General features: G+C 48.9%; 1 protein-coding gene across 2 annotated transcripts in view; it reads left to right on the top strand.

The window, feature by feature from the left end:
- The window catches only part of Mct1 (Monocarboxylate transporter 1), a 217,333-nt gene that overhangs the window by 86,439 nt on the left and 108,351 nt on the right, over positions 1–22,543 (top strand). For both annotated transcript variants that reach the window (XM_075884456.1, XM_075884519.1), the window contains exon 2: positions 1,879–2,078. The gene's annotated coding sequence lies outside the window, so the exon portion shown is untranslated. The remainder of the gene's footprint in view (positions 1–1,878; positions 2,079–22,543) is intronic.

The raw sequence follows: 22,543 nt of genomic DNA, 5'->3' as shown, positions 1-22,543 counted from the left end.
GTTTGTCAAGCGCCATGCACGTTTCGTAATTGAACGCGACCCCTTATAGACTTTCCAAGCTACGTAAAAATGTTTTGTAACTAATCGCAGACTGTCAGCTGGCACGCGTAATTCTATAGCTACGTTGCTGACGGCTGACAAATGGCAGCTGCGTGGTTTGCGAGAAAAAAGGCTGCTGCATACAAAGCTTTTAACGCATATTGAGACGTCTCAGCGCACGCTTTGAGATGGCCGAACGGCCCTGTGTGAACACGCAACAAGGATAACTATGCTCCTTCAAGCAACAACAACAACAATGTCTTTAACCATATCATTAAGGGGCATTTATTTAAAACTCCGTGTTCTTTTCAATCTCACACCAAATATAATTCACACTATCGTAATAATAAAATTCGTTTTTCACTCCTTGCCTTGTACACAGCTGCACCATTTTGAATACCGGCCATGGCGGCTTGATTTTTGATGGAGGCGAAAATGCTTGTACCCATGCACTTAGATTAGGGAGTGCATTCACGAAGCTCATGTGATTGAAACTTCCACAGCCCTCCACAACGGCGTCTCAAAAACCATGTGAGAGTTTTGTGACATTAACTTCTTCCCCCCCCCCCCTCAAAATTATAAAACGTGTACTGCAGACCACTTTCAAAATTGTAAACCTAGCTTTCCTGCTATGCAGTATGAACAAATAATGGCGACTAGTCCCTTACTGCAGACTGCTTGTTCAAGTGCGGATTGCTACGCTATGACGGGGTAGGCTTTCCTAATATAAACACACAGTAGACAAGCCTCAGCACGTTCAACTAATACCGCGTTTCCGCTTGAAGCATGATAGGTACTTCAAGCGGATACGTTTTTAGCCGTTAGACTCTGTGTCACGCCGCACAGCAGTAGCGTGGTTACCGCAGAAAAAGCACGTGAACTTCTCAATTTGTGGCAGCTAGCCATTGGCGTAGCAAGAAATATTTTGGGAGTTGTGGGGCTTTCAACCATACTCCACCAACGTTTGTGCTTGCTTTTCTATACGGACAGGTGTGTATACACCTACTAAATATAAAGTTTTCAAGCGAGTAGTTGAACCTCTTTCCGTTCCCCTGGCAACGCCGGTGCAACTGATCCTCGTGGCTTTTAGGTGACGCTGTGCTTGAATCCGGATTTACGTAGATAAGACGCTGCCTGCGGTACCGGCCCAGATAGGCAGTAGAAATGACAAGACCGACGTTGTCAGTTAAAAACCAAATGTATGCATGCGATTTGTAATTTACCAACACCAATACAGTGTTACAGAGGCTGTATGAGAAAATAAATGACTCATGACCGCTTAATGATGCAGCTCCAATTTTCAAAAGCACAAAAATGATACAGTAGCAGCAAAGCAAATAGGCGCTTTTCCTGGCTGATTACATATATCGAATAATAGGAAAAATAACAGTAAAAGAGCAAAATAAAACGTCGTTGTATTTTGTAACATATGAATAAAATAATGTTTCTTACATGCGACTAAAGAAAGTAGAGAAGGAGGACATCAAGATACAATATCAACATTATTGACAATCAGACCTGTCATTGGGCCAGGCAACGTTGAACGCAGCAATTGTGGTTATATTTGGTACTGCGTGATGGTGACTGATCACAACACTCTGATTTTCTGGTGTTATAAGGAACTTCATGTTTTTGCAAGTTAATCAAGAGGCAACGTTTCGCTCAACTACGTTTGATTGGGCAGAAGAGTAAACGACTCTGCTACGGATGCAATCTGCTTGAAAACAGTGTAAGCACCCTAGCTTTCACGAACGGCTTCACAGACACCCAGATGTCGGCAGGGCTCTAAATTTTGTCCATATATGCACCTACGTTCATGTCCTCTTTGTAATATTGCAGGCTGGGCGCCCCCGGGGCCTGAGCGCTGCCTCGCCTCGCCGTGGCGGCTCGAGGCGGCACCACAAACACCAGCCTAGGCCACATCGCTGCCGGCGCCCACTCCACCTGGCGGCGCACGGCTGCACCCCTACAGCAAGGCCGCAACAACGCACGCCGGCTGTTGCGTTGACACGTGGACTAGCATTCAACATTACTTGCCGGTGAGTGGCAGTGTATTTCTGTGGTCATCGCAGTCGTGTATTCGTAAACTAAAAAAAAAAACAGCACAGTAAAATGGTTCGTTCAGAAACTCGGTAAACATTTTTCTTGCTGGAAGCAGCGCAAGAAAAAAAAAACACGATGCAGAAACGAAGACAAACACAACTGTTACAGGAGCCCGGAGACCCGGTACCTGAACATTCGCTGTTTCTATTGAGTAGCAGAACGAGATACGAGTTTTTTAGAATCTGTTTGTATCCAAATTCTCAGGTGCTAATTCCATTTTTTTTCTGAAGGGAATTCCGGTGGTTGCAACGCTTTTAGTGTGGACATTGAAAGCTTTTATTCGTCTTAGCTCCATGAGGGCTTCTTAAAATGTGGTAAAAAGGTGGTGCCACCAAATTCGTGGCACGTGTGTTCTTTGCTGTAAGCGCTTCATTCAGCTACAGGAAGCATGATACACGCACCAAGATACGTGTATTTGCGCTAAATGTTTCAATATTGCTCTTCTTATGTGGACCAATTTCGGTTTCGGTTTCGCGACGCCGAGTTGGGCAGTGACGTCCATGCATATGTGGCTTGGTCACATGACCACACAAGGCTGTGACGTACATCGGGCTGAGTTTCGTCTGCCACAAACACGTGCCACACGTGCGCCAGCAAAACAATCGCACTGACAGCCAACTGCAGTTGCATCCATGGGCAGTGCTAAGGCAAAAGGCGAACAGAAGGAAACAAAGCGCTTATATTTACAACTTATGTACAGAACGTGGACGAAGAAGACGCCCGATGCTAGATGCACCGGCCTTTCATAGGCGTCGTGACGCCGAAGGAGGAGGGGGCAGTCCCGCTGTTAGACGCACGCAGCCTCTCTGACGGACGCCCCGGTTGTCCGTGAGGGACGCATCGAGTGTCTCTTCGAAATCACCGTGTCCTTCACGGACGCGCACAGTGTCTCTGCAAGCGACGCCAGCACACTCATAACAGCAGGCTTGGTTCGTTCGGAGATGGCGGAGGCCACTCACGTCACTACAAATCTGGTGTGACGACAACTGCCGTTGCTTCTCCTATTGTGAAACGTCAGCTTTTCTGCACAAGCGATGGGCCTAGATCGCGAGAGTGAGCATTCAGCTGCACTTTTAAAGGTGAATTAATCTATATTTTATGCATTTGTTGTGTCCGACTCTTCGTGTGGAGAGTCCTTGCATACAGAGAATACCTACCACAGGTTTGGGATTTCTATTATTTCTACGGAGGCTTTTGAAAAAGTTATTGCGATAACAATTATATGGGAAAACTCTCGGCTGACATATATATATATATATATATATATATATATATATATATATATATATATATATATATTGTTGCGGGTTCGCGGCTATGCAGCTATGCGGGCGGTGCGAAGAAGAAGACGACGACGTTTTTGGGCTGTTCGAAATACACAACGGCTGCCATCTTGACTGCTGGAGTACTTTTCTACTCTAAAGTAGTAAATACATTCGCAACATTTTGGTGGTGGCGCTGGGTACGACGCAAGACGGAACTTCGAAGCGGACGTGTTCTCGACTGCCCGACCATGGCAACAGAAACCAATTCTGCCGCTCCTGTTTCAGCCGCGACTCCGGCGCAGCCTGTACAGCCGGTCGTATTGACGCAACCGCGCGACCCTGGCAACTTCTGCGGCACCGACCATGTTGACGTTGACGACTGGATTCCGAAGTTCGAGCGGTTTGCAGCAGTGTACCGGTGGGACCCTACGATGATGCTCGCCAACGTTGGCTTCTATCTCTGCGGAACAGCTGGCGCGTGGTTCGAGGCTCATGAAGCGGACATAACCAGCTGGGATACTTGCAAACAGAAGCTTCGTGACCTGTTTGGTAAGGCCGTCGGACGCCAGCGGGCCGCTTCTAAAGAACTCTCTGGTCGGGCACAAACTACGACCGAATCATATGTCACCTACATCCTTGACGTTCTCGCCCTTTGCCATCGTGCCGACCCCAACATGTCCGAGGAAGACAAAGTAAGCCATTTACTTAAAGGCATTGCAGATGATGCTTTTAACATACTGGTTTCCAAAGACTGTTCCACCATTGATGACATCATCAAAGAGTGCCGCCGATTCGAAGAGCTGAAGAGTCGCCGGGTCGCCAAGAATTTCTTGCGACTTCCGAACACGGCCGCTACGTCATCTTGCGAGGACCTTCAGCCGCCATGCAGTCAACCACATAACAACGAAAGTGTGGTTCGCATCGTTCGTAGAGAAATCGAGGCCGCGTCTCCGTCTTTTCTGACCCGCCCATCTGATGATCGACCAACGATCTCGTTGATCCAACAGGTCGTGAGAGAGGAGCTGGCAAACGTTGGGCTGCAGCCTGTGTGTTCGTTGACGGAACCTCGGGTCAGTACCATAGCGCCTTCTCCTGCACCAGAAAGATTCCGCCGCTATCGTGATCCTGCTCAGTGGAGGACACAGGACGACAAGCCTATATGTTTTCATTGTCATGGTGTAGGACACATCTCCCGCTACTGTCGTTTCCGCACGTATCCACCTCGGTCGTTTCCTGGCTATCGACGTGACGACAACCACCGGCCCCTGCAGTACAGCGCTCGTGACGATGGACCGTACAATGGCACTCCTGCGACACCAGTCCGCCGGTCCAGCCGTTCGCCGTCCCCGCATGACCGTCGCTCCAGGTCACCTCAGCACCGCCGCTATTCGTCACCCCACCCTAGTGGACGCCCTTCTTCGGAAAACTGAGCAATGCAGCTCCCGGAGGTGACGCTGCATTGGACTCCCGACCTGAAAACCCTCTGCTGACCTTGACTACGGACAAGAACCTGCTTGATGTAGAAGTGGATGGCCTTCCTGTTACTGCCCTTATTGACACCGGCGCACATATTTCAATTCTGAGCTCTGACCTCCGTGCACGATTAAACAAGGTCCTTACGCCGCCAGAGTCCCTATTTGTACGTGTCGCTAGTGGAGCGACCCCGGCTGTGCTCGGAATGTGCACCGCGCGTGTGAGATTCGCCGACCGCCAGACGTCCGTTCTATTCCATGTTCTCGCTCACTGTCCACATGACGTCATCCTTGGACTCGATTTTTTGTCCGACCACTCCGCTGTAATTGACTGCTCAGCCGGCGTCGTGCAACTTGACTTGCCTGCGGCCACCGAAGAGTCGAAGATGGTACAGAACAAGCTTTCGTGCGCTGAGTTTGTTCGCCTCCCACCCCAAGCCCTAACTTGTGTCACAGTTGAACCATATCCCAGTGTTCCGGATGGGGATTACGTGGTCTTTCCCTCTCCCGGTGTTTTATTGGCCCGCAACGTTTCCTCCCCGTACACCATATTAACTGTCACAGCGAACAAGACGTGCCTTCCTCTTCTGAACTTCGGACTCAGCCCTCAAATCCTACCACAAGGCATTGTTCTCGCCACTCTTTCACCGTCACACGAGTGCCAGATCTCATCAGTGTCACGTGAACTGGCCACAGTCGCCTCGCCGAACCTGCATAGCACCGACGCAGCCAAATCTACACGGCTCAACAATGTAACTAAGATGATTGCCTCAGACCTCTTGCCGTCTCAGGTCAAAGACCTCACTGATCTTCTCACGAGCTATTCGGACATATTTGACTTTGACGGTAGGCCCATAAGTCAAACATCGCAAGTCAAACATCGCATTAATACCGGTGATGCAGCTCCAATTCACAGGCGTCCCTATCGAGTGTCACCATCAGAACGCCAAGTTATCCAACAGGAGGTGAATAAGATGCTCACAAAAGGCATCATAGAGCCCTCATCGAGTCCGTGGGCGTCCCCTGTAGTCTTAGTTAAAAAGAAGGACAATACCTGGCGTTTCTGCGTGGACTATCGGCATTTAAACAAGGTCACCAAAAGGGATGTCTACCCGCTTCCTCGTATTGATGATGCCCTGGACTGCCTTCATGGCGCAACCTATTTTTCTTCGATAGACTTACGCTCCGGTTACTGGCAGATCGCCGTGGACGACCTCGACCGGGAGAAGACCGCCTTTGTAACGCCTGACGGTCTCTACCAATTCAAGGTAATGCCGTTTGGCTTGTGCAATGCGCCGGCAACGTTCGAGCGGATGATGGACACGCTTTTGCGCAGCTTTAAATGGTCTATCTGCCTGTGTTATCTGGACGACGTGATTGTGTTTGCCCCAACCTTTAAGTCTCACCTCGAGCGCCTTTCCTCAATTCTTTCAGTATTTCGAGAGGCTGGGCTCCAACTTAATTCCTCGAAATGCCATTTTGGGCATCGCCAAGTTACTATTCTAGGGCATCTCGTTGACTCCTCCGGCATCCGCCCCGATCCCGACAAAGTCCGAGCTGTCCTGGATTTTCCTGTACCGACTTGTGTCAAGGACGTTCGAAGTTTTGTGGGCCTATGCTCATATTTCCGACGATTTGTCAGAAACTTCGCAGAGGTCGCACGCCCCCTCACTGATCTTTTGAAGAAAGATGTACCATTTGAGTGGGGTCCTGATCAAGGCACGGCCTTTTCCCAGCTCATAACACTTCTGACCACGCCACCGATTCTCGCCCACTTCGACCCGTCTGCTCCAACCGAGGTCCGCACTGATGCTAGTGGCTACGGTATTGGCGCGGTTTTAGCCCAGCGTCAATCCGGTCACGATCGAGTTCTTGCGTATGCCAGCCGGCTCCTTTCTCCTGCCGAACGCAATTACTCTATTACGGAACGCGAGTGCCTGGCGCTTGTATGGGCAGTTGGTAAATTCCGCCCCTATTTATATGGCCGGCCTTTCACAGTTACCACTGACCATCACGCTCTATGCTGGCTTTCAGCCCTCAAAGATCCAACGGGGCGCCTTGCTCGTTGGGCTCTGCGCCTCCAGGAATTCACATACACAGTGGTTTACAAGTCTGGCCGTTTACACCAAGACGCCGACTGCCTCTCTCGGTACCCCGTTGACGCTCCAGATCTAGTAACCGACGACGCGTCCATCTGTATTTCCTCGCTCTCTGCTTTCGGCAACATAGGATGTGAGCAACGGCGTGACGCGTCCCTACGCGAGCTAATCGACCGCCTGAACACAGGCTGTACAGACAATTCGCTTCGCATGTTCGTTGTCATAGACGGCATTTTATACCGCCGCAACATGCACCATGTGGGAAACGAACTACTACTCGTAATACCCACTCATTTGCACTCGACCGTACTTCAGCAACTACATGATGTACCAACGGCTGGCCACCTTGGTGTTGCCAGAACGTACGACCGTGTCCGCCGACGCTTTTTCTGGCCCGGCCTCTACCGTTCTGTACAACGTTATGTTAGGTCTTGTGAGTCGTGCCAACGCCGCAAAAGGCCAGCGGTACACCCCGCCGGGCTCCTTCAACCGATCGACGTACCTGCCGAGCCTTTCTATCGTGTCGGCCTCGACCTGCTGGGCCCTTTCCCTCTTTCTACCGACGGTAACAGGTGGGTCGCCGTCGCCATAGATTACTCGACCCGTTTCGCAATTACGAGACCTCTTCCAAGCAGCTGCGCTACAGATGTCGCCGACTTTTTGATTCAAGACGTCATCTTACATCATGGTGCTCCTCGTCAACTGGTCACCGATCGCGGTCGCTACTTTTTATCTAAGGTAATTGACGATCTACTTCGTTCTTGTGCAACCAAGCACAAGCTTACGACGGCCTACCATCCTCAAACAAACGGCCTCACAGAACGTCTGAATCGCACACTCACTGACATGCTCGCCATGTACGTGTCGACGGATCATCGTGACTGGGACATTGCGCTACCCTTTGTCACTTTCGCTTACAATAGCTCACGCCACGACACTGCTGGATATTCTCCCTTTTACCTTTTGTATGGAAGAGACCCGACATTGCCGTTCGACACGCTTGTACCCAACCCTACCGACCTGTCCACAGCATATGCTCGCCGCGCTATTAGCACCGCGGAGAAAGCCCGTCAGATTGCCCACCAGCGCCTTTCGGACTCGCAGCTCCGTCAGAAACGTAGCTATGACAGCCACCATCGGGACGTCCACTTTAGTCCAGGTGACCTCGTTCTTCTGTGGACTCCGTCGCGACATGTTGGTCTGGCTGAAAAGCTTCTACCCAAGTATTCCGGACCTTATCGTGTGCTACGGCAGGTAACTGATGTTACCTATGAAATAGCACCTCTAAACCCTTCGATACCTTCCACATCTTCCGACATCGTCCACGTCGCTCGCCTCAAGCCGTACATCTCGTCCAACACCTGCTAACAAGCGCCGGGTCGGCGCTTTTCGCCGCCGGAGGTCGATGTTGCGGGTTCGCGGCTATGCAGCTATGCGGGCGGTGCGAAGAAGAAGACGACGACGTTTTTGGGCTGTTCGAAATACACAACGGCTGCCATCTTGACTGCTGGAGTACTTTTCTACTCTAAAGTAGTAAATACATTCGCAACAATATATATATATATATATATATACATGCTCTAGAGCATCGAATGCGTTATTCGAAGGTCATAGGGTTCGATTCCTGCTCACGGCAACTTATTTTTTCACCCACTTTTCTTTCTTCTTATTTACATTACATTGGTTCTAATAACTTCCCCTATACATTCCTTGGCATTATTGTCTGTTAGATCTCAATAATGTCGTGTCGAAACACGGAAAACGATCCCTTATTATAACAATCGTTTCTTATAACGCTCATTCAAAATCTGATAATTGCCTAGCAGAGGAATGCGTATAATTCGGGGTGACTACACACTACGATTCGCATGCGATCGCGAAACAGCAGAATCTCGGCTTCCCAAAGGTCAGTGCACTCGACAAGGCGCCTTGGTGACCCGAATTGGCAGCCACCGCCGCCCTTTTGTTGCTACTGAGCCGGTGCGCGCGTGTTCGCAGAACTGAGACATCGATCAACCATTTTTTGTTGCTCCTTTCCCTCCCAACGACCTCACCGGCAGTCCTTCGCTCCGTTCGAAGCTTTATGCACACCGAGGACTCAGTCCTGTGACGTGTTTAGGAGGGCGCATCGAATTGTGATTGTGACGTCAGCAGCGGCAGATGGATGCGCGATGACGTAGCTTCCGAGCATCGACGATTGAGCGTATTTATAGACCATGCAGGCTGAACCCTAAGAGTAAATAGTGAAGGTCAGCTAGAAAAAAAAGGAGCCGGGGTCATAGAGGTAATTCACCTTTGACATGTTTATATTCGAAAAAAAAAAACTGCCGAGTTCACGTAGCTGATGATTTGCAACACTGATCTGCACAAATATTGGAAGGCATTTTATAAAAATTCCGCATCTGTAATAATATTTTGCTACATTTTAGGAAAACTGTCTAAAATATATGTGTGTTTTACGCTGCAAAACTGCGATATTATTGTGAGGGGTACCGCAGCAGAGGCCTCCAGAAATTTCGACCATCTAATGTTCTTTAACGTGTACCGACACCGCACAGTACATGGGCCTATCGCATTTCGCTTCGATCGAAATGCGAACGCTGCAGCCGAGATCGAACCCGCGACCACTGGGCGAGCAGCCCAGTACCGCAATCGCTACACCACTGCGGTGATAAAGGCAACCCTTTGTGAGTTTCATGTCAAAAAGCAGCGCAAAAGATGACACACAAAAGATGACACACAAAAGAAGAAGGACCCAGGACACGCGCTTCTTTTGAGTGTCGTCTTTTGCGCTGGTTTTTGACATCATGAAGCTTAACCAACTCGCCCAGCCTTTTACGCTGCTGCAGTTTCTTGTCCATATTGGCCCATCTACAACGATTTCGCTCGCATATTCTTGGTCCAGTTAATGCCTATTGATGTGTGATGTCCTTAAGGGCACACTCCTGCATCCTTGCTGTTGTTGGTCATAATCTGTTCCATTCCAACCATGCAGCATTGGTTTATATATTTGAACGTGCACTTAACACTTACGATTGAACAGTAATTCTGAGATACCTCGATACGAGAAACCAGTATAGGAGAATCATGAATGACTAATACCGCGCGTAATCAAGGTTGGTGTGCGGCTGACGCCTTTGCCAGAGAATGCCATGTCTTTCATTTGCCAATGGCCACGTGTGGTGAACCTCCTTTTGAAGGACAGTCATCTGATATACATGAGTCGCTTGAGGTATTGTTTGGGTGTCGTGTTTACCATACGGGAAGGCACTGATAATACCATGTATCAGCCAGTTCACAAAGTTAGAGAATAAAATGAATCCACGCAACTTCAATGCCTTTATTTGCTCAAAATCTGGTGCCCAGAGTGTTCGATAGCCTATGTTTGGCTCAAACGTGATGACAAGAACGCACACTTACAGACTTGTAACGTATTGCTACTCTCGGCACGCTTTTATTTTCTCCGTTGGAACTCTGTCCTGTAAGTCCTTGGACGAGACTCAAGACTGGCGACGAAGATGGAATTAAAAAAATGAAGAGTAGCGAGCAGTTTGGCGGAGAAGCGACAATTCAGTCTGCAGGGCAGCTGGGCCAGATGGAGTCGTTCGACGTTACTGCAAGCGACTGGGCGGCATACAAGGAGGGGTCGACCTCTTTTTTTATTGTAAACAATGTTCCAGACAACGACAAGGTTTACACAAATTTCTCGGCACCATCGTACCACGTTTGCATGCGTTGCTGAAGTCGTTGGCTGCACTGGACCTGACGTCGGAAAAAAGTATCGAGAAACTGAAGAGCCTCTTAGACACACATCTTTCCCCGAAGCCGTCCATAGTTGGGGAACAAGCCAAGTTTTACCCCAGAGCACAACGCGAAGACCAGCTTTTGCCCGAACATGTTGCTGAACCACGGAAGTTGTCACGCAGTTGTCAGTCTGGAGTGAATTTGGACGAAGGGCTGCAGGATTGTGTTGTTTGTGGACAACTGTGGGCGAACGTGAAGTGAATACTCTTTTCCGAGGACAAAAAACAGACGTTCCCAAAAGCAGTCGAGCGCACCCTGGCCATGGTTGCAGCTCGAAAGGATGTCGCCGAGACTAGAGTCGTAGAATCAATGCCCACATAGCTGCACAAAATGAAGGGAGAAGGCAATTATGACTCTACTGAGCTGTACGAGGCGTGAGGGATTGCCGGTGCGCAGCTGCTGGTTTGTTATCGCTGCGGTTCCCGGAGCTATAATCATTCCTTATTCCCTCGATTTAAGAATACGTGCTATAAGTGTCAAAAGAAAAGCCACATTCAAAGGGCCTGTTGCAGTAACGCAGAAACGGAGAGTGAAAACACTGAAAGTGGTGATGCAGGTGCCATCCATATACGTTTGAAAACAAGTGGCTTCCGGCCGCACTTCTATTTTCGTTGGACTGAAAATATATGTCGCACTGGTAGAAATGCATCTTGACACGAGAGCCATGCTGTCTATCATGCCTTACAAGCAGCTCAAGCAGCATTTACTATCAGCAAGATGCGGACCAACCGACATTGTCGTGTGCACCCCTGCCGGAGCACTCGTCCAACCTTGCGGCGTGACGGTCGTCAATGTGGAGCCCGGGGAACAAATGGCGAAACTACCGGTCTACTTCGTGGATTAAGCCAGACCACCGCTAATACGCGAATGGCTGTGCACAGTAAACCTTGCTAAGATTAAAGCTTGGGTGAGTTGCTTCACATACATAATAAAAACCCAGCGCAAAAATGGCAAGACAGAAAGGAGGAAACAGGACAGAACGCTGACTTACGATCAATCTTGAAAGTTGTAAGTCAGTGCTCTGTCCGGTCTCCTCCGGTCATTCCTGCCGTTTTCGCGCTGGGTTTTTATTATTATGCGCACAGTACGCCTATACTGGAACGAGATTTGGGGCCTCAACCCCGTCTCAAGGTCAGTGTTCGACTTGTCCTCGCGAATGAAGGAAAGACTAGATGCGTTGCTCGAAAAATACAAAAGGCTGTTGAAGAACGAGTTAGGCGCTATCGGAGACGTAAGGGCCGAGCTGTTCTTGGACCACTGGCCTACATTCTTAAAAGTTCGAAATGTGCCATCCGCATTGCAGTCAGCAGTAGAAGTAGAGATTGAAAACTTTGATCAGCTGGGAATACTCACAACCATGAATACATCATAACATGCCACGCCTACCGTGCCGGCGATAAAAAAAGATGGAAGCGTACGCATGTGCGTCGATTATAGGACAACGATAATTCCCTCTCTGGACATCACACACTTCCCTCTGCCCAAAATCAATGACCTATTAGCTACGTTGGCCGGGAGAAGGCATTTTTCTAAGATGCACCTTAACTTGGCATACCAACGAGTACTTATGTCAGAAGAGTCGAAGAAGTACTTAAAATTTAACACACAGAAAGTTCTGTTTGCAATCAACAGGCTACCTTTTGGAATTGCGTCAGCGCCAGGTATTTTTCAGAAACTATTGGGCACAATGCTGAAGGGCCTAAACGAAGTTTGTTTTTATATTAATGATATCTTGGTCACAGCAACAAAGGCTGAAGAACACATGATAAACCTGGACGCACTCTCGAAACATTTACTGGAGCGAGGCGTCAAAACAATGAAAGAAAAAAATGACAGCATATTCACGGGGTCAATGATAGAGAGTGGGGCGAAGTTTGATGGCCTCCCAAATGCGCCTACAAATCTCCGATTGGGCTCGTTTTCGTCATGACACCAGCTAAACGAAATGCCTTGAGAGGACTCCATGCACTACATGGCATTTATGTAGTGTCTTTTCACAAAGTAGCTGCAAGTAACATTGTGGCTGCGTGATAAAACACCTGCTTGCCACGCGAATGGTCCGTGTTCGATTCTCAAAAGAATCAAAAGTTTTATCCTTTGTTTTATTTGCTTCTATCTAGATTTTTCGCTCATCGCTCACAACAAACGGTGCCGATGCCGACGGCGGAATTTCTACGACGCGAGCTCTCTAATGCTATCGCGAGAATATGCGGATTGTGCCCTTAGTGACAACAGTTTCGTACACAGCGGACGCGCAACTCATTTGCTTGGTTTTGACTTCGGCTAATGCACGTACGAGGTCACAAAGCTCAAAACATAGTGGAAACTGTTGGCAATTCAGAGCTTCTCCCGCAGTCCAGTTGCTAGCATATCGCTTGCTCTATTGGGATGGTCGGACGATCAGTTGCAATTCACTTCACCGGTGAAAAAATCGTCCCGTGCACGTTGTGGTGTTGGTGGAGGCTTTACTTAAAGAGGCCCTTCTTAAGTGAAGCAAGGCAACCAAGGGGTGGATTACACACTCCTCAGGTGTTTTACCGAGGTATGTCAACCGACGGGTGGACTCGATTGTATTGTTCGAGAAAGAAATTTCGCAGCTGTCATCTGTTCGTTAGAGCAAGCGTTCACAAGCTGTGCATACTTGCAACTTTCGAGGGTCTTTTCGACCAGATCGCGCAGACCAATATGATAAAATAAATAAATAAATAAACCACTTTGTTAGAATGCGCCCGTCCGTGTGTTTCTGCTGTCTCCTTGTGCTTGCGCGAAAACCACTAACGTGTTCCTTTGGAAGTATACAGAAGCGCAATTGGTAGACGTGTGCGTCGGCTAAGCTGCGTTCCATTTCCTCGCTTCTGTTGCGAGGCCCGATCGGGGTGCTGAGGCATGTGACCACGTGAAGAGTATCGGATTCTGTACGCGTCACCATCTGCCACGAAGGACACTAGTTCTTCAGGGCAATTGTCGTTGCCGTGCTGCGAGAAAGAGTACAAGGGTACGCGGAGTGCAACGTTACATCGTGCTGCACGAAAACTTACATCGAATGCGTACACGTTCTGCACCGTTGCTTCGAGCGACGGCCATCGTCGGATTCAAAGCGAATCCTGGTTGGAAGAATCCATATTTTCAGGAAAGTGGATCAGCTGCAGTGAGTAAACGCTTGTATGAACATCTACCCGTGTTGACTAAAAAAAGTGTACGAAGATCGTGCGAGGATGCGGTACGCATTGTGACAGATAGTTGTAATGGTGCTTCTATGTGCGGCTAACAAAAACAAGACGTTTTGTTGATTATCCTAGTACTACAATATACCTTGTACTATTATTCTGGTGAAAAGTATCTGAATATGAAGTGTATATTAAAAAGAAAATAGATTGGCGAGACCGTGCATCGTGCCCGAAGCGGTGTTGTGCAGCGCTGGTTAGTTTTTTTTTCTGTTTGATTAGTAATCTTCGCAAGTTTCAAAATGTATAACTGTGAGAGACTTCATAGAAATCGTTATATACACATTGGTAGTCGTATATGCGGCTCACAGCGCAAGTGTACGGTTGCTAGCTCATGGTTCCGTAGCAGATTATTTGCAAAAAATAGTGTAGCATGACAAGTCGTGCCTCATTAGTTCGAAACTCTGCTTCTTCGGGCATTGCTTTGAACTGATAGACCGCATTCAGTGTCCATATTCTTCGAATCGTCGATAAGTTTGCTTTCGCGCCGTTTTTACTTGCTAGAGTCCCGAGCAGCGCAATTGGCAGAGCGTTAGTCCCGGAGCCAGGCCCCGGACCAGGGCCAACTTTTCTTCAACAAAGAAGGCTTTTCATTATACCAAATCCATAAAAATTTTCTTGTAGCTTTGTGGTACGTAAATGTTCTGTTAGCAATCTCTCATTTCTTCTCCGAAAAACATAATTGATGTTTTCGAAACGCTGGCACCCGGGGCTCTAAAGCGAAGCATAACGCCTAGAGTCGCTGTTACGTGTACCATACGTTTGCCACCAGTGCTCATGTAATGCACCAGAATAATCAATGTTGCAGGTCTTGCGCGAGCGCACCAATACACAAACACCTTTGTTCTTAAGACACTTGCGAGGGTGCACGGGCAGCTTTCTTAATTTCGAACACAAGTTCAAGCTGATGTAGCATGGAGCGCCCAACATGCTATAAGTGTGGTACGCGGCACAATGCACGGTGGATGATATTTGGGATAAATGATGCACGTCAGACGATCTGCGGCGAAGCTCGAGAACAGAGAAACAGCGAAATAAATGAGGCATTCGAGCGTAATGGACAACCGTGCCCGGCGCCCTGGTTGTAAATCGACGGCGGCCGCCCGCCGTTGAGGTGGGCTGGCATACGGAGCCGCGATCCCGGTCACGTGGCCAATGTGCGTCACTTTGACGTCACTCGTGAAACCAGGCGGCGTGCCCTCGCGTGCCCAGGATTCACACGCACGCACACATGCGACCCGGGCTCCTGGGAATACGCCCGAAAAGAACGCGACCAGGCGCCGGTGGTAATGAACTGAACGGGCGCCACCCCAAAGTCGGTGTACACCTTTGTGGCGGGCATAGGATTTTTTCCTCATCTTGTCGTTTGCAGTCCGTTTCGGTTCTTGTCTCTTCCGTGCATGCACCTTATGCTAGGAAGCATACGCGCGATTGCGCAACTTGAAGGCGAGATTTAGACACAGCTGTATAGCTATTAAAAGTGTGGCATGCTGTCACAGCTCTTAGCTGCAAAATGCGAAAAGAGATGATGATGCACATTCATACTCTAGGTACACTAACACATGTGGACGCACAATAGACACCAAATGGAGTTGTAAAATCGTAAGACATCTAGAAAATGAAAAACAAAGACTAGACGCGCTCTCACTGCATGCACCCAACATTGTCTCAGTGCATCTGCGGGCTGACTTTCAAAGACTACCACACACACACACACGCACACATACACACGCGCGCACACACACACACACACACACACACACACACACACACACACGCACACACACACACACACACACACACTGTATATATTGTGGTACGTAATGGCACGGCTGAAACATTCGTAAGAGACTGAAGCATTTTCTTTTGTCCTTCTCTGACAAAGGCCGTGCAATGGCTGAAAGGTTAGGCATAAAAGTATTGCTCTCTCGTACGTGTACTCGCTTGTGTTATATATATATATATATATATATATATATATATATATATATATATATATATATATATATATATATATATATATATATATATATATATATAATTAATTTGTTGTGAATCTTGGAGTGTTCAGCAATGCAGGCACGATGTATTAATATAGCTGCGAAATTGACAGCGAATGAGAAACATACACGGTGTTTGTCAATGGCGCTTGGTATATATGTGTCTCCAACTTATTCTCAGTCCCTGGTCATGTGGTGCTAACTCGTGCAAATTATGATGCTTGGCCCACTATCTTGGTGATGTCTCATTCGCAAGTATAATGCATTGATAAATGTTTTCAACTGATCTTTTGATGCAAATGATGTCTCGCAAAATCATTCATCGCGTCGCAATGACCTCGAGTCACCGAAGCGCAATGCAACGCGCGTCCGGCCGGGCTTGGCAAAGAGCCTCGTGGCTCGAGGCACCAGATAATAAATAGAATACTTTTGACTTCTAGAGGGCTCGGACTTAAAAGGGCCCTCTAACACTTCTCACGGCCTCATTGTTTTTCATGTTTTTCCAGCTGGTTGCTTACACCGAAAGCTTAAGAGAACCGCAAGAACGGCAGCGATAGGGGCACGCAGTTAAAAGTTATTCAGCGTGGAAAAATCAAAATATAAAAAAATTGGAAGATCCTTCGTAGAGTGGAAATCAACGATATGCGAAGCACGAATACGAAACTTGGCAAGTAAAAACAGCACACAAATATAGACAAGGACAGAGGATGAGACGACACCACGCTGATGTCCTTTGTCTTTGTCTATATTTGTGCGCTGTATTTACTTCCCAAGTATGAACCATCTAACTAGCCCAACTTTCGCTATTATTACAAATAAGAAAGGTTGATGTGTCACTTTGAAATCAGCTCAATATTACGAGGTGGAAGTAAATATTGTCGTACGGGACTTCCATGTCATGATTATCATGTTTGGACGTGTCGTTTACCTTCGTCATATATTAACGTCACGTGATACCAAATTTAGTATATGTGGAGCTAGCAAAAGGGCCGCGAGCACGCTATTAGCGTGGAATGTTGTCATGTTCTTACATGACATGCGTTTCAGGATTATCATGTTAGCAACAGTCATATATTTCGTCATCCACTGACGTCACGTAACACCAAACTTGGTATATGTGCAGCTAGCAAAACGGCCGCGAGCTCATCATGAAGGGCCCAATATACTCCGATGTAGCGTTGAAGCGCGTGCATGCTGGGCACAGCGACGCTACGTTAGCAAAACGCCAGCATTCTATAGTCTGACGCCAAGTGCGACCGGTGCGACCAGCGTCCGTCGCCGTGGCTCGACGGCAACCAGCGCGAAATTCACGCCGATGCGTTACCCAGACAACACTGCGTCTTCCTCTTTTCGTGACGGAGGGACGCCAGACGCGCTTAAACGCGCATGCGTCAAAGCAACGCAGCGCGGCGCACGCCTGCGAGTATATGGCAGGACCGGTGCCTGGCGTGGCAACGCCTGCATGACGCGACAAATTAATGCCGGCGAGCACGCCCCCCGCGTCACCTCCAAATGTATAGATGCTTTGACTGCGGCATGTAGTCATGTTCTCACGTGACATGCATCTCATGATTATTATGTTTGCACCAGTCACACACTTTCGTCATTCATTTACGTCATCGCGAGTGCATCATGAGTGTGGCATGTAGTCATGTTGTTATATGAAACGCATGTCGTGAATATCATTTTTGGATGTGTCATTTACCTATGTCGTCCGTTCGCGTTGTACCAACTTTGGTACATGTCGCGCCAGCGAAACGGCCGCAGGTGCATCATGAGCGTAGCATGTAGTCATGTTGTTACGTGACATGCATCTCATGTTTATCATGTTTGCACCAGTATCATACCTTTGTCATCTATTCACGTCCCGTAATACCAAATTTGGCATAATTGAAGCTTGCGAAACGGCCGCCAGCGCATCATGAGTGTGGAAGGTAGTCATGTTACATGACACGCTGTCACAGAACGAGCGCTAAACAAGAGCGCGCCGCCAAATCCTTGCGACAACGGGCGGCAGAAACGCCGCGAGGTAAAAAAAAAAAAAAGAAAGCCAACATCCAGGGCTCCCGGGCGCGCGCTCTCCCCGCAGAAGCACGGCTTCGCAGACGATCCTCCTCACCCCACATCGGCGGCCCAGCAAGACCGCGATTTTTCTAGAACGAAGGAGGCGGGGTCAGACCGAGTGAATCATCCTCCGGAGAGGGCAGTCGAACCGTCTCGTGCCTCTCCCCAGCCTTCGCTGCGTATCGCGCCGACGAAATGACCAGAAATTTCTGGAAGGTGGCGCGGAAGGTATTTAATCGAGCAGCCGAGACGAGAGAACAGGAGGAGACGGAAAGTTAGCGCCGGAGCGCGTAGGGATTCCGCCGTGTAGTCGGCGAAGGTTCTGCCCGTAGTGACAGAACAGGAGGAGACGGAAGTTAACGCCAGAGCGCGTAGGGATTCCGCCGTGGAGTCGGCGAAGGTTCTGCCCGTAGTGACAGAACAGGAGGTGACGGAAGTTAACGCCAGAGCGCGTAGGAATTCCGCCGTGTAGTTGGCGAAGGTTCTGCCCGTAGTGACAGAACAGGAGGAGACGGAAGTGAGCGCCAGAGTGCGTAGAGAGTCCGCCGTGTAGTCGGCGAAGTTTTGGTCCGTAGGGACGGCTCGAGCTACAGGCAAGAGCGTGTGTTTACCGCTATCGAGCGAAGACGCGGGCAACAGCTGCGTGTGAGAAGCCGACGGATTTCCGGCGAAGAAGTTTGAAGCTTGGAGAGTGGCCATTAGAGGACGCGAGGTTTCCTGGAAGAGAAACTTCGAGAACTACGGAACGACAACAACGCTGGACTTTGAGTGAGTGATTCTCGGAAGAGTATCATTCAGACTTTTGTTCCAAGGACTTTGGACTGAATAGGTTTTCTATCTCTTTAGTCCTTAAGTGTCTTGGTTGTTCAATGCATGCGACTGCATCGTAGTGCGTATTGTTGTCCGTGTCCGTTGTTTCACGTGTGGCTGATTGTATTGTGTAGTACGTTGATTGATTGGTTTGATTGGTGACATATTGTATGCAACTATTGTGGAGTGTGCATTTTTGTGTATTGTTTTCGATCTGCCATTATTGAGAATATAATTTGTTTTGTTTATCAACTCTCGGCTCTGACTTGTTCTTTGGGCCACAGCCGGCGTCCGCTGGCGCGCCAAAAAGGACCACTTCTAAATTGTCCACGCTTTCGTGGTGCGGTTCGGAGGGCCGATACTTTGGCTCTTAGAATTAGCCCGGCGATCGCCTCCCTAATTAACGGGACAGGTGTGACAATTAATCTGGCGTCCGCGACAGGACCTTTTGGTGCACAGTGTGTCCAAAGTAGTGAGAAAGAGCCTCGAGTTGTTGATAGTGCTATCGGAACGATTTTGTGTGTTGTTCAGTGTTCTCGTTAACGAGTGCAGGAGGGTGTTCCGATAGACTGATTTAGGCAGATACTTTTTGCACGCGGCAAGGTTTTAGTTGCGAGTTGCGAGACACAATGGATCTCGAAAAGTTAGTTGCTCTTGGTGAAAAGATGGGTCTTTCTGGCGCCGAACTACGGAAGTGGGTCACCCAGAAGGAAAAAGAAGAAAAAGAGAGAGCCAAAGAAGAAAAAGCAGCTGAGTTGGAACGAGAGAGGTTGGCAGCTGAGAGGGCCAAGGAAGAAAAAGCAGCTGAGTTGGAGAGAGAAAGGCTGGCCGCTGAAAGGGCGAAGGAAGGAAGAGAGCAACAATTGAAGTTGGAGTTGGAGAGAGAGAAGTTAGCAGCCGAAAGGGCGAGAGAAGAAAGAGAAGCGAGGGAGCGACAACAGAAAGAAGAAAGAGAAGCGAGGGAGCGACAGCTGAAAGAAGAAAGAGAAGCGAAGATGGCTGAAAGGGAACGGCAGCGGCAGCACGAGATGGAACTCGAGCGGCTCCGTTTGCAACAGCGAAGGGAAACTCCGGTCCAAGCTAGAGTTGAAAGCAGCGAACGGGAAGATAATGGTTTCCGCTTGAACCCAAGCAAGCTGCTTGTAGCGTTTGATGAAAGGAAGGACGACCTTGATGCGTACCTTCACCGATTTGAGACGATTGCGAAGAGCCAGAATTGGCCGGAACATCAATGGGCAACTGCTTTAAGTACCTGCTTGAGTGGTGAAGCGCTCAGTGTGTACGGTAGGCTGACGCCGACCGATGCAGCCAACTATGCAAAGGTGAAAGCTGCTTTGTTGAAGCGATTTAGATTCACTGTGGAAGGATTCCGGGACAGATTTCGGACAGGAAAGCCAGCTGATGGTGAGACGGCTACGCAGTATATCGCCCGACTTTTCCATTATTTCGACCGATGGATTGAACTTTCAGGGACAGCGCAGGAGTACGATGAGCTTAGAGAGCTGCTAATTAGAGAACAATTTCTTACTAGTTGCCACCCAAGCCTGTCCCTGTACTTAAAAGAGAGGAAGGCTGACTCACTTGAAGACATGCTTGAATTGGCTGATCAATTCTTGGAAGCGCAAGGTGGCACTAATTTGGCCAAGGTCAAGAAGGATTGTCCCGATGATTTGAAGAAATTGGCTCCCGAAGAAAAGAAGCGTGCACCAGAGAGCATTCCGCGATGTTTTCTGTGCAACCGAGTGGGTCATCGCGCGAAAAACTGTCGAACGATCTTTACGAGCCCTACGGTTGTAAAATGTTTCAAGTGTGGTCAGACTGGGCACAAAGCAGATGCATGTCGAAACGGAGCGAGTCAAACTCACCAGGTATCCTGTGTGCAAGCGGCACCGAAATCTGATAATAATGCCTTCACTGATGGATTCGTAGAGTTGAAGAATGGGGAGAAAATTCCTATTGTGGGGGCTGTAATGTCAAAACAGCCAACCGGTGTTACGAAGGGAATGCCAACGCTTCCTGGAAAGATTGCAGGCAAGAAGATTACGGTTCTAAGAGACACCGGTAGCTCCACGGTTATCGTGAGGAGAAATTTGGTACGGGAAAGAGAGTTGACAGGCAGAACGAAACCGGTTTGCCTAATTGACCGTACGGTCCGGATGCTTCCCGAAGCAGAAATTGAGGTTGAAACCCCGTACTTCAGCGGGAAGGTTACTGCGTTATGCATGACGACCCCCCTGTATGACCTTGTCATCGGAAACATCGACGGGGCGCGAGGGCCAAGTGATCCAGAATGTTTGGGAGAAGACCCGAAGTTAGAGCCCTCGCCAACACAGCGGCCGCGAGATACAGTGGAGGAGCATCCCGTGACGGGTCTCACTAGAGCCAAAGGTGAAGCTGCGGCGCAAGAGACAGCGAAGGAGAAGACGATCGTGTCGAATAGGTTCACAGGCCGAGCAACTGGACGTACGTCGGCACGACCTCAACCGACTGATAGTGTAAAGGAGACGGAGTTGGCCAGCCGGGCAAAATGTAGAGGTATGATCAAGCGGGTAAATAAACAGACAAGACCCGTCGAATGTAATAACGCGTTAACGGTGTCGGAAGAGACAGCGATGGCTGAGACGACGCCTCAGATATCGTCGTTGGAAAGGGCTCGCCGAAAAAGAACGTGGAAGCACAAGAAGAGATCGAGCGAGCACCGCAAAAGGGGGCGCAAGCGCTGCTCGAAGTACTCAGGATAAATGCTGAGGTCGAATCAGAATGTGTTGGGCAGTGCTGAGTGCCATATGTTGTGTTAATGTTCTTATTATCCTGTGTCTCAAGTGTATGTCGAGCGAGTCAAAGTGTTCTGTGCTGTGATGTGATGTATAGTGTTGTATAATTGTTGTATAGACAGAACCTTGTACGTTTGTATTGTTTGGAATGTGTGATGAAGTGTTGTAATCATGTGCCTGTGGTTATATTTCATGTGCTGTGGAATTGAACTACAATGTAAGATTGTATTGAGTGATATATTGTGAATGTGAAGTGTCATGAGCGACGGATTGTGTTACAGTCTGTGAGAATGTGTGGTGACTGTTCGCGCTCGTTTGTGTGGTTTTGAATATTATGAGATAATATTCTTAAAGTGGGGGGCAGTGTCACAGAACGAGCGCTAAACAAGAGCGCGCCGCCAAATCCTTGCGACAACGGGCGGCAGAAACGCCGCGAGGTAAAAAAAAAAAGAAAGCCAACATCCAGGGCTCCCGGGCGCGCGCTCTCCCCGCAGAAGCACGGCTTCGCAGACGATCCTCCTCACCCCACATCGGCGGCCCAGCAAGACCGCGATTTTTCTAGAACGAAGGATGCGGGGTCAGACCGAGTGAATCATCCTCCGGAGAGGGCAGTCGAACCGTCTCGTGCCTCTCCCCAGCCTTCGCTGCGTATCGCGCCGACGAAATGACCAGAAATTTCTGGAAGGTGGCGCGGAAGGTATTTAATCGAGCAGCCGAGACGAGAGAACAGGAGGAGACGGAAAGTTAGCGCCGGAGCGCGTAGGGATTCCGCCGTGTAGTCGGCGAAGGTTCTGCCCGTAGTGACAGAACAGGAGGAGACGGAAGTTAACGCCAGAGCGCGTAGGGATTCCGCCGTGGAGTCGGCGAAGGTTCTGCCCGTAGTGACAGA

This window comes from Rhipicephalus microplus, chromosome 1 (genome assembly GCF_043290135.1).
Source record: "Rhipicephalus microplus isolate Deutch F79 chromosome 1, USDA_Rmic, whole genome shotgun sequence".
Classification (NCBI taxonomy): Eukaryota; Metazoa; Arthropoda; class Arachnida; order Ixodida; family Ixodidae; genus Rhipicephalus; species Rhipicephalus microplus.
Note: the sequence above shows the minus strand (reverse complement) of the source record. Positions and strands in the feature narration are given on the sequence as shown.